This window comes from Lissotriton vulgaris, chromosome 12, assembly GCF_964263255.1.
Source record: "Lissotriton vulgaris chromosome 12, aLisVul1.2, whole genome shotgun sequence".
Classification (NCBI taxonomy): Eukaryota; Metazoa; Chordata; class Amphibia; order Caudata; family Salamandridae; genus Lissotriton; species Lissotriton vulgaris.
Window position 1 is genome coordinate 290,609,304 of NC_141700.1, and position 18,044 is coordinate 290,627,347.

General features: G+C 44.2%; 1 long non-coding RNA gene across 1 annotated transcript; it reads right to left on the reverse strand.

Annotated features, from left to right (window-relative positions):
* Window positions 1-17,324: 17,324 nt before the first annotated feature.
* LOC147673989 (uncharacterized) lies at window positions 17,325-17,841 on the reverse strand. Its single transcript, XR_015302532.1, has 3 exons — window positions 17,749-17,841; window positions 17,568-17,632; window positions 17,325-17,451 (listed from the first exon to the last, which is right to left on the reverse strand). It is a non-coding gene; the product is annotated as an uncharacterized LOC147673989 (long non-coding RNA).
* Window positions 17,842-18,044: the final 203 nt, after the last annotated feature.

Genomic DNA, 18,044 nt, shown 5'->3' on the forward strand with positions numbered 1-18,044 from the left:
GACCTACACCTTGAGACCCAGCTCCCTCGCTTCCCCTCCTATGTTCTTCTAGGTTTGCCTAACCCATTGATGTACCCACTTAAATCCTGGAAGGGTCGGCTAATGGCGATTGCCCTAGGAGCAGCCATACAGAACATCCTGATACATTGACCTTCTACCCAATTGCCCACGCACGCTGGCTGGCTTCAAGAACTCTGGTACATGTTGGGCATGGAGAAACTCACACTTACAATGGCCGGCAGGGGATCGGAGTTTCCTGAACTGTGGCAGACCTTCTTGACTCTCCTGGTGTCTGAGTTCCGAGAGTTGACATGCCCTAGATATCTCCGCTTACTGCGGCTCCCTGATACGCAGATCCCAAGCAAAGACTCCACGAAATGTTGTAAACAGCGTAGCTGAACAGTGCGCCGCCTCTCCTTCTATCTCCTTATTTCCCCCCCCTTTTCTCCCCCCCTTTTTCTTCCCCCCTTTTTTCTTTTTAGTGGTGGATGAGAGATGGGTGGGTGAGTCGTAGGGGATGGGAGGGTGGTTTGGGAACGCTTTCTACTTATATTGTTTAAGTGTTACGTCTGTCGACCCGCTCCAAGCATATTACCTGAGGCAACGATAAGTGCTGCAGCCTTGATGTCTCCTTCGCACAATGGTAGAGAAGCTGAGGGTCTTGTTTCTTTGTCTGTTTGAAAATCAATAAAAAGATTTAAACCATAAGAAACCTCAGAAATTCACAGATGAAACCATAGGTTTTACAGATGTTATAGTTAGGAATTAGCATTTAAATAACCTCAGAGATTCACTGAAAAAACCATAGGTATCAGGGATGTTATAGTTAGTTGGACATTTCACTCATACAAAACTATAGAAATTCCCCTGTTATAGTTAGTTGAGCTAACTATAACTCGCGCCCCCGCAATGCACTGCTGATGACGTCACATATTACATCATTCATGACATGGTCAGTGACATCACTGATGACATCTCAAATGGGGGACGCCTGATTACTTTTTGCTGCCTGGTTCTGGTCACGCCACTTGGTCTGCTTTCCTGCTGCAGCCGCAGCGCTCGTGGAGACTATTATTGTTCTTCAAGCCCCAGGGGGCTCTGAGACATTGCGGCAGGAGCCGCGCAACGCCTCTGCACCTCCCGGTGCATAAATCATCCCCAGGGCTCCCGCAGCGCTGGCCACGCCCGGGCACAGCCCGGGCCAAGGGCGGGCCCTTCCTTTCCCGTCATCGCCCAGAAAGAGGCTGGGCTGGGCCAGGGCTCTTGGTTCCCTTGGAGTGTGAGAACTCGAGTTATTCGGGAAGAGAGTCTATCCTATCAATACAAGTAACTCTTTATCATTTAAAACACTACAGCAGGGTTTTTATCTAGTTTTAACGCATGGGGGGACTTAGGTTACTAAACACACTTTATTCTATATGATCTTTGAGTCCCTCGCTGCTATAAGATCACAGGTATTTTTTATTTTCCTGTTGGTGGGAGGAAAAGAGATTAGTCGGGGCTGGACAATACCACACATCTGTACAGACTAAAAAGGAAGTAATAATGGGGAAAAGAAAATTGCAGAGTAACCAGCATCAACAAAATCACATTGGCGATGTACAGCAAGCTTTACTGAGTTATCTCATGGGAACAATGGGGGGCCCTAAATAAACAAATATCTTCAGTAGAAGAATCGATAGAGGCAGGTATGACTTCTTCTAATATTGAATCAGGAAGGGACATAGTGATATCAGAGATCACAGGGTGGAGATCAAACGACAGTTCTCTTCAGAACATTTGTATTCAAAACATATCCAATGAAATAATACTAAGTGACTCTGATTCCTTCTTACAACCCCCACAGAAAAAGACAAAAAGAAAAAAAATCTGATTAGAATAAACAATAGGAACGATGAGTCCGAAGGTGGGATAGATAACACAAAATTATCTAAGAGTCTGGGCTACCATTCCAAAACAAGCGAAGCAGGGGAAAACGGTACGGTACAAAATAATCTAATGATGCAGACTAGCCTTAGCATTCAACCATATCTTACATTCATTTTAAGTGGGCATAATAGATTTGTGCTAACACGCTTTAGGCTAAATGTATTTCATAGCTTGGTCAGCTTCCCAGAAATGAATGACTGGGCCAAAGACATATCAAATTGCCCCTGTGACGAGGTATCACACCAAACATCGATGAATGTGGTCCTGTTTTATAAATATTACAAAGAACTAAGGAAAAAATGGATCAAACATATTTTACAAATTTGGGGCTGAGACAATGCCGCCCAGCCTATCTCACATTGCAATGTTTAGACGCAGAATGCTTTACGAGAAATATTGCAACATTTTTGAAAACTAGTATTAGGCATAGAAAATATCTCTGACAAATGTTTTTTACTATGAATTTTGTACAGTGAATACGTCTTTTTATATCCTATTAGTTTTTATTGGAAACTCCCTACTTGCTTATGGTGCTTAATCATGAATTTGCTAATATCATTGTATTTCTAAACTCTAATCTACAATGAGATCGAAAAACTGTTTTTAACTGTTGTTTTAAATTGTACTTTTATGGTTTTTCTGTACCATCATATGAAAACCTAATAAAGATAATTTTGATTTGATTTGACATCTCAAATGACCTCACTGATGACATACTGATGACATCTTCCATGTGAAAATCTGATGCACCTTCTCACACCCTAATATAACCTTTGATACACCATCTCAAGCGTACGTGAGTTCAAGCAGAAGAGGTAATTGTTTGGTTGAGTTAAACTGTGGTGCATCTGGAACATTGTTGTATAATATACTTACCCATGTTTTCTTCTGTTGCAGGTTTCGCAGCCAGAACCCCATACATTTAAACAGGCATACATGAGTTCAAGCAGAAGAGGTAATTGTTTGGTTGAGTTAAACTGTGGTGCATCTTGAACATTGTTGTATAATATACTTACCCATGTTTCCTTCTGTTGCAGGTTTCGCAGCCAGAACCCCATACACTTAAACAGGTGTACGTGAGTTCAAGCAGAAGAGATAATTGTTTGGTTGAGTTAAACTGTGGTGCATCTTGAACACTGTTGTACAATATACTTACCCATGTTTTCTTCTGGTGCAGGTTTCGCACCCAGAACCCCATACATTTAAACAGGCGTACATGAGTTCAAGCAGAAGAGGTAATTGTTTGGTAGAGTTAACCTGTGGTGCATCTTGTACATTGTAGTATAACAGATTGCATTCATGAGCTAGGCATCAACGTAAGCCATGTTCCCTTATTTTGCAGACTTTGTGGCACAGTAGGTTCAAACCGGCGGGCACGGAAATGTTCAAGCGCAAAGCTGTAACTTTGGGAGAGTGCAGGGCTTCACCACAAAGGAAGAAATGTTGCCTTGTATTCAAGGAAGAGTGGATGAAGGAAATTGTGGAGGCTGAGACACAGAAGTCACAAAGCAAGGTTTGCGTGCAACTCAGGGAACTATTTCAATACAGTCCAGACGTGGGCTTGATTTGCAAAGCATGTGCCGAAGCCAAGATTGGCGGGGACTTTTCCACAGGGAAGAAATGGAGTGATGGCTGGAAACTGGACTACATGAAACACCATCTACTTAGCAAAGTACACAAGTATGCCATGGCTGCTGCCAGGTTTGGTTATGGAGTGTGGGCAATGCTGACAGAAACTGCCACTGACAAAGCAAATCGAATGGAAGTAGTTGAACACCAAAGATCTATGCTTGAGGAGATAACGATTCTCATCAAAACGTGTTGCTGGCAGTCAAGATGAATACTTCAATGTAATCTGTACAAGACATCCATGAACACCTAGCTTTGTATGTGAAGATACCAGACAGCTGAAGGAGCAAGAACTATGCCTTTGAGTTCCTTGAGGCCATCAATAGCGTGATACACTGTGAAGGTATGGCAGAACTTCCGCAAGCTTTGTATCACACCTTGATAATTGATGAGAGCACAGATATTTCTGTTACAAAAATGCTCATCCTGTACTTCAAGTTCCGACCTGTAACATCAACAGAGCACAAAAGGCAGTTTGGGGGCATAGTGAAGCTGACTAGTTGTAATGCTGAGGCTATCACTACTGCAGTGAAAGAATTCTACACTGCCAATGAACTGGACCTCATGAAAATGGTCATGTTCACATTAGATGGTTCGTCTGTGATGCTGGGTAAGAATAGCGGTGTTGCTACTCGCCTTGAACAATCCATTCCTCATCTAGTTGAGCAGCATTGTGTCGCCCATCGAGAAGATTTGGGAGTTGATGATGCCTCGAAGAGGGTTCCAATGATTAAAGAGATGGAGACATTATTGAGGACTGTCTACACTGTGTTCTCCAGATCTCCTGCAAGGAAGTCCAAGCTGGATGAAATTATATCGGTCACTGAACATGAAGTTGTCTCTTTTCGACCACTGAATGAAGTACGATGACTGTCAAGGCATTTTGCTGTTGGTGCACTAATTCCTAATTACGAGACTGTTCTTAAGTACTTTGAGCATGAGAAAGTTGAGGAGAATGATCCAATTGCTAAATATTGTTATAAAAAGCTATCAGACTCCAACTACCATATTTCCCTTGCAGTACTTAATGACATTCTGGATGAATTTGCATCTTTGTGCAAAGTATTCCAAAAAGTTCTTTGACTACTGTTGAAGCTGTACAGTATGCAAGGGCAAAGATTGGCCAATTAAGCAACAGTATTTGGGGGACACTGTCTTTTAGAGCAGCAATGTAAGAGATCTGATGGTGTTGTACAAGGAAAGGCAAGAGTTTGACAGTGGGCCTATTTTGTCTTTTGTTTCCCTTCTTTGTGAGCACATGCAATAAAGGTTCCCTGAAGATGAGCTGAAAGAATGGGCAAGTTTTGAAAACCAGGCAATAGCAACACAATCACATTTTGATTTTGGGACTGAGAATATACAAAGACTTGTTGAAAAGTATAAAAATGTCTTGACCCTGGGTGATTGTGAAACACCAGAAGATGTTGTTCGACAATACAGAGACTATAAATATGTGGTGGCAGAACATGTAAAGAGTGGGTTATTTACCACCTTTCAAGACATGGTGAATTTCACTGTACGCAATGCTGCTCAGTGTAGTGTGGTGTCTCAGCTTGTTGATGTCTGCGCAACGTTTCAAGCATCTAGTGCCGATTGTGAACGAGGATTCAGCCTCATGAATACTATCAAGAGTAAATTGAGGAATAGACTAGAGCAGAAGCATTTGGATATGCTGATGAGGACAAAGGCCTACATCCTGAATGGGAAAGTTGACCTAGACCGAGTTTATCAGCACTGGAAAAATAGCAAGGAGAAGCAACCCTGTCACCCATCTAGTGATGCCACTTGACGTGTCTGAACAGCCCTCTCCCTTATTGTGTATATGTGATATTGTGTAGGCTTGAAACATTTCCCCACCCAATGAACTGTGCTCCAGTTACGAATATTTATTAAAATCTTATGATGGTATCACCTTTGAAGTCTTGTGCTTTTCTAAACTTGAAGTGTACTTGCCAGTGTAACCAACTCATGTCATGGCGTGCTTATCCAATTTGCAAACTGCCCTTAAGACCCTTATTGTCTCTCTGTATGTGTGAAAATGCACAGTTTTGAGTGACATTTGGCGCCGCACACATGCGCGGTTTGGTTCCTGGCGCACAGAGACCCAGGTTCCATGGTTTCAGCGCACAGAGACCCTCCACTGCTGCACACAGAGGAAAAAAATAGAGGGAACATTCATCACAAGTGTTAGTAACAACCGCAGCAATATTAATATTGTAATACTATATAGACAACATTTAACACATCGCCGTTTTAAGTTAGATTTCAGATGTTCACTCAACTTTACTTCGGCCATTTTTAAGATCTGAAATTCATTCTAAATTTAGTCTTCTTCTATAAAGAAATATGTAAAATCTTTGTGTGATCCCACACTTAAAAGGCTTTCAGCTTCTGGTCAGTCCTTTTCCCTCTTGATCTTTTTCTTCTATTGATAACTTTTTAATGAATCCACCCTTTGAACAAAAGTATTTTCTTTAAGGTGGTCTCAGATCCCTTTCGTTGGATCCTCTAACTTTGTTATTCTCTGGTTCATCTGTTAGATCAAGATTTTCAAAATCTTCCAATATTATGTAGGTCCACTCTGGAGCTTTATATTTTCTATTCGGTACCCTTGTTCTTTTTGACAATCTTAATGATCTTCTTCTTGTTTGTTCTTGTTAAGCCTGACTTGACACTTTGTTTACTTGCTCTAGCTCTTTCCCTGTTTTTCTTCTTAGAATGTATCACCATCTTTTATCTCCGCTTGGCCAGTGATCTTCCTTTCTAACTCTTTTTGTCTGTACTGTCTTCTCACCTTTTTCACCTATTTCAAGTGTACTTTTATTTTCTCTTTCCTTTTGTTGGGCTTTTTCTGAATTCCCTACTTTTTCTTCTTCTGTTGTTTGTTTTTGTTCTTGACTGTCTATTCTTCTCTTTTCTTTTTCTAAATGTCTCTGATATAAATCTTCTTCAGCTGATTCTTTATCTTTCCCTAACTGAGCTTGATTTGGCAATAGACTTCCCTTCTTCTTGAAACTGAATTTGGTCTGAGTTTTCTGCAATGAGCTCTTTTTCTTTTTCTGACTGGGCTGTATCTGGGATTTCATTCATTCATAATAAATTATTGCGACTATTACAGTCATAAAAGCACAAGGATTAATAACAATCAACAGTACATTTCCCATAGCCGTGTAAAGTAAAATCAGGTGGTGACATTTACAGATGTAAGGATGCATAAACTTCCCGAGTCGTTCAAAAAACAAATGTTTTACATTTATATTAAAAAAGAATTAAAAATATATAAATATAAGATAAAAAGTTTAAGAAAAATTATTAAACATTTCAGATAAAATACTCCAGAGTGATTACAACTAGGTAAAACAATCACATTTGGCTAAATATCAATTTCCAAGAGGTGCCTTCGTTTCAGCCACATCGCCTGGAAGAATTTAGAGATTACAACCACATACACTGGATCTGTATCAGATTTTAAGATTCTAAAGAAAACAGAGTAATCCCTAAACCCAGGTTTCTGCACAATTGTATGATCCATTTCGACCTAGCCTCCTTACAAGCCGGGCAGAAGACGAGTACATACATTTCTGTTTCCTCCGCCACTCGACATCCAGGGCAGAGGTAGCAGGCCTCATCTGACCACTTATTAGTTCTTGCAAAAAGTGGAAGGGACCCATATCTGAATTGGAGAAACAACCTCCTTGTGAGCGGAGGGTTTATTGAATCTAAGACCTGTTCAAAGTGATAGTGTGATTTAAAATTCAGAAACCCATGCATGAAACTCGTAGCACTAGTCGCTTGGATTAAGCTAGTCAGTTTGAAATCTCTTAGTTTTTTAGCTAAAGTTTTTTTTGGGGTGGCTGGGCAGGACTCCTCCGGGGAAACCCATAGATCCTCCCTGCCAATAGCACGGAACGAATCCCTCACAAAAGACAGCCATGGTATACTACCCACGGCCCCTGGTGACAATAGTAGTGCCTTGAGTTCCTCCCTATAGTGTCTCAACTCAACTGTGCTCCATAGCCGATGCCAATATAACAGGGATCAACTCAAGATTAAGTCCACTACTGGGAGGATATCTAGGTCCATTCTAAGGGGGGTTGCAAAAAACACAGTTGATGGACAGAATGCAGAACAATGTCTTATATTCACCCCAGTACAAAGATCTGGGCCTAAATCCATCGTTTTTTGCACTCCACAACACCCTAGGTCAGACACTGGCTATACGCAAATCAGCCTTGAGCCTGTGCCTCATGGGAACAGTCCAGCCCGATCTACCAAGCCATGTCTTTCCTAGACCGGAATCAAGCATCCAAGGACCGGTTTCTGGCTATCAGCCTTCTTCAATTTGGAAAAAATGGGGACCCCTACTCCTAATGTATTCACTACTAGTAGGGAATAAATTGAAATATTGTTTGAAAAGCAAAACAGTAGTGAACTCAATTAATAAGCACTCATTTTCTGGAAAATGGTACAGTTGGAGGGTGGCAGCCTCTACACTGTATTCGTGGACTTGAGAGCTGCTTTTGACCTTGTCCCGCGTAGCAACCTGTGGAGGGTCTTAGGTAAAATGGGGGTCCCGCCAAGTCTTTTGAAGGTGTTAATTCGCCTTCATACTGACAATTACGCCCGGGTCAGGTGTGGCAGGATCGGGGGCCTTTCTGGTAAATTCCCCGTTGGCAGGGGATAAGACAGGATTGTGTGCTTGCACCAACCCTGTTTTGCCTCGATGTCAACGGGGTTATTGACCACCTCAACAGAGTTGTGGACAGTGATGCACCAAGGCTCGCTGGCAGCAGGGTGTCGGCAATTATGTTCGCAGACGACACCCTGCTGCTTTCCAAATCCCCAATGGGGATACAGCGTGTCCTCAACGGGTTTGTGGATTTTTGCAGTGAACATGGGTTGGAAATTAACACCGGAAAGACAAAGTATATGGTCTTTAATCGTACTCCCAAATCCCGTTTCGTACCGGCCATTGGCCCGGTCAAACTCGAAAGGGTTCGTACCTTCGATTATTTGGGGGTCACCTTGAATGAAAACTTAGCCTGGGGACAACAACAAGAAAAAGCGCACCTCAAATTAGTGCAGTGTGTAGGTGGGATTTCAAAGATGATAGAAAAGAACAAATCCCTCGAGATTTATAAGATCCAGGCTAAAGGTGCAGCTATGTACGGTAGCGAACTGTGGGGACATCTACCCTGTAAAGATCTGTTAAAGGTGGAGAATAAGATGATCAGGAGGCTCTTGTTACTTCCCCCCAGCACACCTTTAACCCCATTGAGGCTAGACCTTGGCTTGAGACCAATAGATGAAGAATTATCTATGAGACCACTGATGTTCTGGCGTTGGATTTGGGCCACCCCGGAATTAGTTAGTTATAGGGAGGCCTTGCAAGAGATCCTTTCCCTCCCCAATGCAGGTAAAATTCCCTGGCTTAAGTTTGTTAAATTGGGGTTGGAGAGCCTTGGCTTACATACTGTATGGTCTAACCCTCTGGTCACTTGTCCGGTGTTGCCCAAGAAGCGATTGGCAAAAATCTATAATGACCATAAATTAGCGACACTACTGCAAAATAAAAATATCGGGTCCTGCGCTGAGTCTTTTCTGCTCTTTAAAGACTGCTACTCTTTCGAACCAGTCTTAGACATTATTTATCCGCCTCCCATAAGGAAGCTTTATGTGCAGTGGAGGCACGGGTCACTACCGACACGTGACCTTAAAAGCAAATAGAGTAAGCCCACTGAGAGTAGCTGCCCTGGGTGTGGAGTGGATAGAGAGACAGACATGCACATCCTCTTCTTCTGGCCAGCGTACAGTGGAGCTAGAAAGAAATGGATAGTACCACTGTGCAAAAACTTAGGCTTCTCTGAGTGTCTGGTGGCTTACAGGGTACTGAAAACCGACCTTGCTGAAAACATCGTGTTTGCTGTGGCAAAATACTTGGGCACTGTCTGGAATAGGAGGCGTTGTTGTTTGAATCTACTCCTTCAAAACTAGGAAGTATTTTACTAAGAATGTGGCCAACTTGAGCATTTGATTGAAATAGTTTTATATTTTTAACTGTGGGAATTTTAATATTGTAATATCATTTTTAATATTGTATCAATGTACTGTTTGTATCTTTTATGATGAACAATCATCGAAATAAAGATTATGAAAATGAAAAATGAATGAATAAGCCAAAAAACCCAAGGAAACCACATACAAATTATTTAAATAAATATTGTGACATGTAGACAAAATTAATTGAAACAAAACATGTTGTTTGTATACAAAATAGTCTTTTTAGTTTATTTATATTGTTTTCTTCATTTTTGTTGAAAATTTATTTTATAAAAATACATATATTCAATAAAAAGGTCAATGACATACATTTTATAATTCAATTAGATTGTGAAGACATATTGAAAAACAAAAAAAGAAAAAGAAACACAAATGACTCAGTTGTTAGATTGGGCTAGTGGAGTTAGCAAAGCGGCGGATGGAAACTCTACGCGCGTTTCGGCTATTGCCTTCTTCAGGAGTCCGTCTACATAAAACACAACACTGAAAAACATATAAAAGGCCATGTCACAAACTGTAATCTAATGATATTATACAGTTATTATAAAATCAGTATAGGGACCTTGGGCATAGGTCTAGTTTATATTCAAACAAACAAAACAGAAAATACCACATTTGATGTTTACTTGATGTTCACATATGATACAAATAGAGCAGCTGTATACTAAAAGGAACATTTGCATTGATTACACATAGAACGATCTGATGGATTCTTCATTGATGCTCTAAACATACATTTGATTTAAATTAGTTTCATATTTTGCTTAGTTCTTTTACAGCCAAAGTGTCTTAGGATCCTAACAGTATTAGAAAACAGAAAGAGGCATATAGTGTTATTAAAGATAGTTAAGAGAGGAGGAGCTACGCGGGCATCCAAGATGGTCGCGTGAGCAGAGAGCTCCCGGGACCCTCTCCGCCCTTCTTGATCTATCCTTCTGCTATCCTGATTACTTCGATGGGCTTTTGAAGTACAACTCATCCTGATACTGCTACAACTTTCCGGGCCGAGATCGGACTTCGGGAACCCATTTTACACCGTCCTAAGTCTTCAGGCCTAGCCCCGGTCGGGACCGGGGACTCTGCTGCTTACACTCGCCGGGCAGTAGTTCAACAACAACGGTCGCCTGGCATCTGCTCTGCCGCTGCGGCCGCCACTTTCACTTTCGGTTTCTGTTTCCCTATCGAACTGGCTGCCGAGGATCTACATTGCATTCCTGACTCCGATGGTCTGACCAGCTATACGTCTGACCAAGCCTTGGGCCGGCCATCTGTGACTTCTCCATGAAAGTGTGACATTGGAGTCCAGAGGGTCGCTATCATCTTCACGCGACCAAGTAGACCCGACGAGGTGCCGATTCCAACATGGCGACGAAGCCAGAGCTGGAGAAACGAAGGAAAGTCACCAACCGTGGGGGATCGGTCCAGACTAACGTGATAGACCGTTATACTCAGCCAAGAGGCTCCCCCAACGCTCCAAGCCGCGGTACTGAAGACATGAGGACGGACCCGGTGACTGCGTCGGAGGTGTCCCTTCAAGATCTAATGGCCGCCATTTCAGGACTCAAGGCGGATATGGGTCAACAATATGAGGCCATTGTGTCCAAGATAGACACAGTGGCGGTCGATGTTACCCTTATTCGAGCCGACCTGGCTAAAACCAATGAGCGGGTCAAGGAATTGGACCTTAAGGCTACCAGTCTGGTTACCGATATGGCGGAAGCACAATCAGAGATCGGGAATCTCCGGTCATCGCATGATCTCTTGACCAGACGACTGGAAGAGTACGATAACCGGGCCCGACGGAACAACATTCGCCTGGTCGGGGTACCGGAGGACAGTGGTGCAGCCTCTATCGATTTACTGGTTGAGGAGTTGATTGTTGCCAAACTTGCTCCCGCAGGCCTTAGTAAATTTTTTGCGGTGGAGCGTGCATATTGCTTCCAAGGTGGACAGGTCAAACCGGGGGCCCCCCCGAGGCCTATTATTGCTAGGCTATTCCACTTTCGGGACAGGGATGCCATTCTCCAGGCCTCACGTAGGCACGGCCCGCTGAAATCTGAGAACAGCTCCATTTCCATCTACCCTGACTTTACTCCTCAGGTGCAGCGGCAGCGATCTGGATTCCTGGGAGTGAAGCGCCGCCTGAGAGACATGGGACTCAAATATGCGATGTTGTTCCCCGCTCGTCTTCGTATTGAGTACAGAGAACGTGCCTATTTTTTTGATCAACCGGACAATGTTAGTGACTGGCTGGATTCATTGCCGAAGGACGACTCCGAGAGCAGAGGCCCCGGAGGCGCGGACGGAGGTGCATCGGCGCAAGAATGACTTTGGGACCTGAGGTCCGATTCTGGGTCGTAATTATTTGCAGATCATTTTTATGTGCTCTCACTTTTAGGCCCGAGGGTGGGGCGGGTTGGGATGGTCTCTCCCTTCCTCCTCAGGGGTTCTTTGTGTAGATTTTTGGAAGGGGCGACAGGCACACTGCAGTTTGGGGTGGCTTATGAGTCAGCAGGGGTGCAGGGTGGGGGTGTTGTAACGGGTTTTTGGTTGGGAGGTGGGGGGAGGGGTTTTGGTCGTTTTTGTGTTCTATGTTTTTTCTCACATGGTACTTTATTGCTTACACGTATCCTTGCTCTGAGGTTTTGGGTGGTGATGGTGTGGGAGTCACATTGGAATGGGGGGGGGGGGTGACATGAAAGTGCTATCTTGGAACATCAATGGTTTGGGAGACAGGATTAAACGTGGTGTCGTGCTTCAACTCATTAGACGCCATTCCCCAGATGTTGTTTTCCTCCAAGAGACCCACTTGATAGGGAATGCTTGCAAAGCCCTTGACCGCCGAGGTTATCGTCTTGTGGCTCACGCTGGCTTTACATCTGGTTCCCGGGGGGTTGGCATAATGGTGAAAACCTCTTTGGCCCTTGCAATTGATAGTGTCGCCCTCGACGACCGGGGCCGATATGCTGCTGTGTCCGGAAGATGGGAGGGGAGAGTAGTTTTACTTGTTGCTGTTTATATTCCCCCGGGATTGCAGGTCACCACTTACGCTGACCTTGGTAAGATTCTTCTAGGGCTTCCTGATGGTCTCCTGATTATGGGTGGGGATTTTAATTCTGTAGTATCTGGCGAGTGTGACCGGCTACCCCACAGGGTTCTCCCATTGTCCCAGATGTGGCTGACTGACTTGCTCGAAACCTTTGGGCTGACGGATGTTTGGCGGATGTTGCACCCCGCACAAACTCAGTACACATTTCATTCCGGTGCCCATGGTAGCCTCTCGAGGATTGATTACTTTTTGATGTTAACTGCCAATTCCTCCTTGGTTAGTGGTATCCGACATCTCCCTAGGGGCATTTCTGACCATTCCCCTCTGTTACTTGAGATCTCGGTGGGCGGCTTTTCAGGCTGTAGGGTCCCTCCTATTCCTTCCTGGCATTTTAGAAATCCTCAGCTTCGTTCGAATCTGGTTAAGGCGATTGATTGTTATTTTGATGAAAATGTGGGATAGGTCAGTTCCCCTATGATTCTTTGGGAGGCCTTCAAAACTGTCATACGGGGCTCCGCGTTGTCCCTAATTGCTGCCGATAGGAAGGCGAGGAGGGAAGCGGTGACTGCACTTGAGGCCGAAATAACAGAACTCGAAACTGAGTTGGGTAGAGATGATACACCTGCGCTCTTGCATTCCTTGGAGCTGAAACAAGCAGATTATAGAGCCCTGGTCACTGACGCTGCTAAGGTGATGCGTATGAATCAGTTGGGTCGTTTGTATGACGTAGGTGATAAGGCTAGCAAGCTCCTAGCGTGGTTGGACAAAGCTGATCGACTGAATTGTGTGGTGCCAGAGATAATCCGTGAAACGGGTGAAAGTGTGACTGACCCGGGCGAGATTGTTGAATGTTTTGTGGACTATTTCCGAACAGTATACTGCTCTGTGAGTGATCGTGATGAGGCTGACTCCTGTTTGCTTTTGCGCGACATTGCACTGCCTTGTGTGTCGGAGGAGGATAGATTGGCTTTAGAGGCGCCGTTCACTGTGGATGAGATTGCCATTGCCATTAGGTCCTTGCGGTCGGGCAAAGCAATGGGGCCCAACGGTTTGCCTATCGAACTTTACAAACTGCGACCGGACAAAATGGCCGCCCATCTGCGTACTATGTTTCTTGATGCGCTCGAAGAGGGCCTCCTTCTCCTCGAACAGCACCTGGCTACCATAGTGGTCATTCACAAGGACGGCAAACCCTGTGATCGTTGTGCCTCGTATCGCCCCATTTCATTGCTTAACGCTGAGCCTAAGATCCTGGCTAAAGTTCTGGCTAATCGTTTATTATCAGTGATTTGTGACTTGATTCATTCGGATCAGTCCGGTTTTATCCCCCACAGGAATACGGCTCTCAATCCCTGCAGGCTTCATAGTGTCCTCGCGAGAGCTGGGACTCTTTCTGAACCCGCAGTGGTGGCGTCCTTGGACGCCACAATGGCTTTTGACACCATTGAGTGGCCGTACTTATGGGCTGCACTTTCTAAGTTTGGTTTCGGTCCCGGTTTCATTTCATGGGCGCGGCTCCTGTATGAGCAGCCATTAGCCCAGGTTGTCGTAAACGGCAGAGTTTCTGCATCTTTTCCGCTGGGACTTGGCACCCGTCAGGGGTGCCCACTCTCTCCACTTCTTTTCGCATTGGCGTTGGAACCCCTCGCAGCGTGGCTCCGTTGGGAGCCCTCGATAAAGGGGATCCAGTGGACACCGGAACTCGAGGACCGTGTCTCGCTATACGCAGACGACATTCTTCTCTATTTCACGTCGCCTCAGAAGTCTCTCAACGTGCTGTTTGATGTTCTCACCTGCTTCGGGAAGAACTCCGGGCTTGTTATTAACTGGACCAAATCATGTGTCTATGTTATAGCAGGGGTGCTGCCTCCGCTGCCCCGTAGATTCCCGATTCAAGTGGCTGCGGATGGCTTTAAATATTTGGGGATTTTTAATCACTATGGACTCCTCCGTTCGTTATGACCGCAATCTCTATGCTCCTCTTCGTCGCCTCAAGCAGGATGTACTGAGGTGGCGTGAATTGCCTTTTTCCCCGCTGGGACAAGCGGCACTTTTTAAAATGATGTCCCTCCCCAGGTTTTTGTATGCCTTACAGAATATTTTCGATCCTGTTCCCTCCCGTTATTTCCGTGAAGTGGAGGGCCTTCAGAGGCAGTTAATCTGGGACGGGCGGGCCCGTATTTCCCTATCAAAACTCACGCTTCCATGGTATGATGGCGGAATAGCTTTGCCTGATATCAGGCGTTATTATTGGGCCACGCAATTGAGTGCGATCAACCATGTGACATATTCTCCAGGGCCCACTCCCGCTTTCGCCATGGATAAATTCCTGCTGCCGGGCGGTAACTTTAACAGAGCCTTATATTCGAAGCCACCACTCCGGCTTCTGACTGGCCCGACGAGGTGTGCCGTGCGTACCTGGAAGGACGCGACTGTGGCTACGGGGTGAAGTGACAGATTGACGCGCATGACCACGCTATTTGATTCTGAACGGCTGGGTAACCTGTGGCGTACGAAAGGGTTTGATAGATGGGACATGATTGGTATTAGCAAGGTGGAGGATCTTTGGGCCAAAGGCACAGTCAAGTCCTTTGAGGCCCTGAAGTTAGAATATCAACTGGATGACAAGGAATATTTTCGCTACCTCCAGGTACGGCACGCCTTGCTTTCAACCTTCCCCCCGGGGACAGACATTCCCCAGTCGTCCCCACTGGAAGACCGTATCCTGGATGGCCATGTCGCGGAAAGTACGATTTCTTTAATCTACAAAAAGCTCATTAACACCAGGGCAGACCTTCTAGTGAAACTTCGGGCCTCCTGGGTGGCGGATGGCCTCGAATTAGACGATGAAGACTGGCAAATGGCGATTTCCTCTCCCAAGGAGGTGGCCATTCCAGCTCGGCTGCGATTTGTACAGCTGAAGATCCTCCACCGAGTGTATGTGACTGGTGTGCGTCTGGTGCGGATGGGGCTCGCAACTGATGGACTGTGTAGGCGTGGCTGTGGAATGAATGGTACTTTTCTTCATATCTTGTGGGAATGTCCGGTTATTTCTGCCTTTTGGTCTAGGGTGCATGATGTGATGGGGCGAGTTACTGGTGTCCCCCTCCTTCCTGAGGCGAGACGCTGCTTGCTTAATGTGTGGGAACCCACAGATTGTACGACCGCCCAGACCTTCTGGGTCACCCTAGGCAACATGATTGCTAAAAGAGACATTGCACAACTTTGGGGCTCTCACAGACCACCGGGAGTAAATGCATGGAAAGATAACATGGACTGGTGCATGTTTCGGGAAAAGACAGTCTATGAGGCTCGAGGTCGTCCCAAGAAATGGGGTAGAATCTGGGCGCAGTGGAATGAATACCGAGGAGACATTTGTACCCCACCACTTGATTATACTGATACTATTCCCTCGTCCCCGTAATTGATGTTCCCTTTGATTGGCATCCATTTCTTCGACATTTCTTTCGCTGTCTCCCCGCCCCCTAGAAACTGGTTCCAGTCGCATATATTGATTTCCCCCGTCTCTACCCCCCCATGACCTAGATATTGCTGCCACCGTGTGAGTGTCTTTGTTGTTTGTTTGAATTTCGACAAAATTATAAAATTGAACCTTCCATATCCTTTTCATGATGTCTACACCATCGCACCGTACTGCATCGATCTTTGACTTTTCCGTAATGCGTTGTAGTTCATGATTCACTGTGATGTCATAGCGGCCGGCCCATTCGGGTTGTAGGCAGACGCTGTGTACTGTGCATTTATTTAATAAAGGTTTCCAAAAAAAAAAGATAGTTAAGAGCAGAGCTATATAAAAAGGAAGGAAAATACTGAGAAGGAAGGATAGAGAAAGGGAAAAGCAAGAAGATAAGTAAATCAAGGTTGGTACGTAAATAATAGCCAAGTGATGGAGATAAGTATGGTTGTAATTTTGATTACACATACTGAGTAAGTTAAAGGCATATTAACCGTTGGCATGAAAGATGGTCCAAAATATCTGTATACTGGTTACTTACGTAGTGATTTGGTAGCAAACTTTTTAAGATTATTTCGTGGTTTTATTCAGGAAATTTTCCAGCAGGGGGACAACGCTCCCATCACTTTATTAATTCAAAAAGACAGATTATAGGATAGCTATAACAGAAGACAGTTGTAATTTCTATTTTGATGAGAGTCTGTATTTTAATAAGATTATCACTGTACCAGTATGGTATTTTGTATCTAGGTTATCAAGTTAGCGGTGTATGGCTACACGCGATTACCATTTTAATCACCTCATTTTGTTAAACAGTTTGCGACAGCAGCCTGTTATTCGGTGTATGTCCACATGCTGCATGCGGTTCCCTATTTTATTAAACTGTTTGCATAAACAAGAGAAAGAGCTAGTTGTAGCTTAGATATAGAAGTTAAGGGATAGTTACCTTTTTGCGAACTAGTATACTAGTAAAGGATATTATTATAAATCTTTATATATGTACCTTGTTATCATACTTCTTTTTCTCATTGATATACGATTCTTGAGAGACTTGCAGGGGCACTTAGGTAAATCAGTAGATAGTAGATTTGCTGCAGTAAATGATAACATTTATATGTAGTAGTTGCGATGAAGGGAATAGAAGGCTAACAGAGTGTTATCAGTATCATTACTGAATGTCTGATTACCTTGGTATTTGGCAGCTGTTTCACAGTATTACGCGATATTTGGAAGTCTATGGAGGGTCACAACGACAGTCCGTTAAAACGCAATGTGGCTGTAATGCACGATGCAATCCTACTTGTAGTATCTGTTGAGATGGATATATCTGTTATTAGTAAAAGTTTTTTACTTGTCACATTTGGTCTGACTACAGGTCACATTAATTTTACCTCGATTCGGGTGAGAGTAAAGAACATTCTTTACCTGTAGTTAATCCAGATTATTTATTTCATCTCTCGATCGTCAGAGGACCCGGGACGCTGACAGACCTTAAAGGTTTAAGAAAAAATGGGAGAGAGAGCAGGGGAAAGAGCGAAATTTTAATCAAACCTGACTCTCAATTAAATTTACTGCTACTCTTACTATACATGGTCGCGTTACATACCTTATCGGCGTCAATCGTCGTGATATAAATGGGGTTCTGAATGTCGTCGGTCTTGGTAACCGAACCAAAGGATGGGTACTAGATTGCCGTGCACCTTTATATACTGTCACTCGTTTTGTTAATGTAAGTCAGGTGTGTCAGATGAGAAGGGGCGTCATAGCAGACGCACAGTGATTACGACCATAGTAGTGCGTCGCAGTATAACCCTATGGGCCAATCAGAGTGCACGAGTAGTTCAAACTACGGTACTACAAGTATGGAGTAGTTCCATTAGATATACATCGTTTTTAATACAT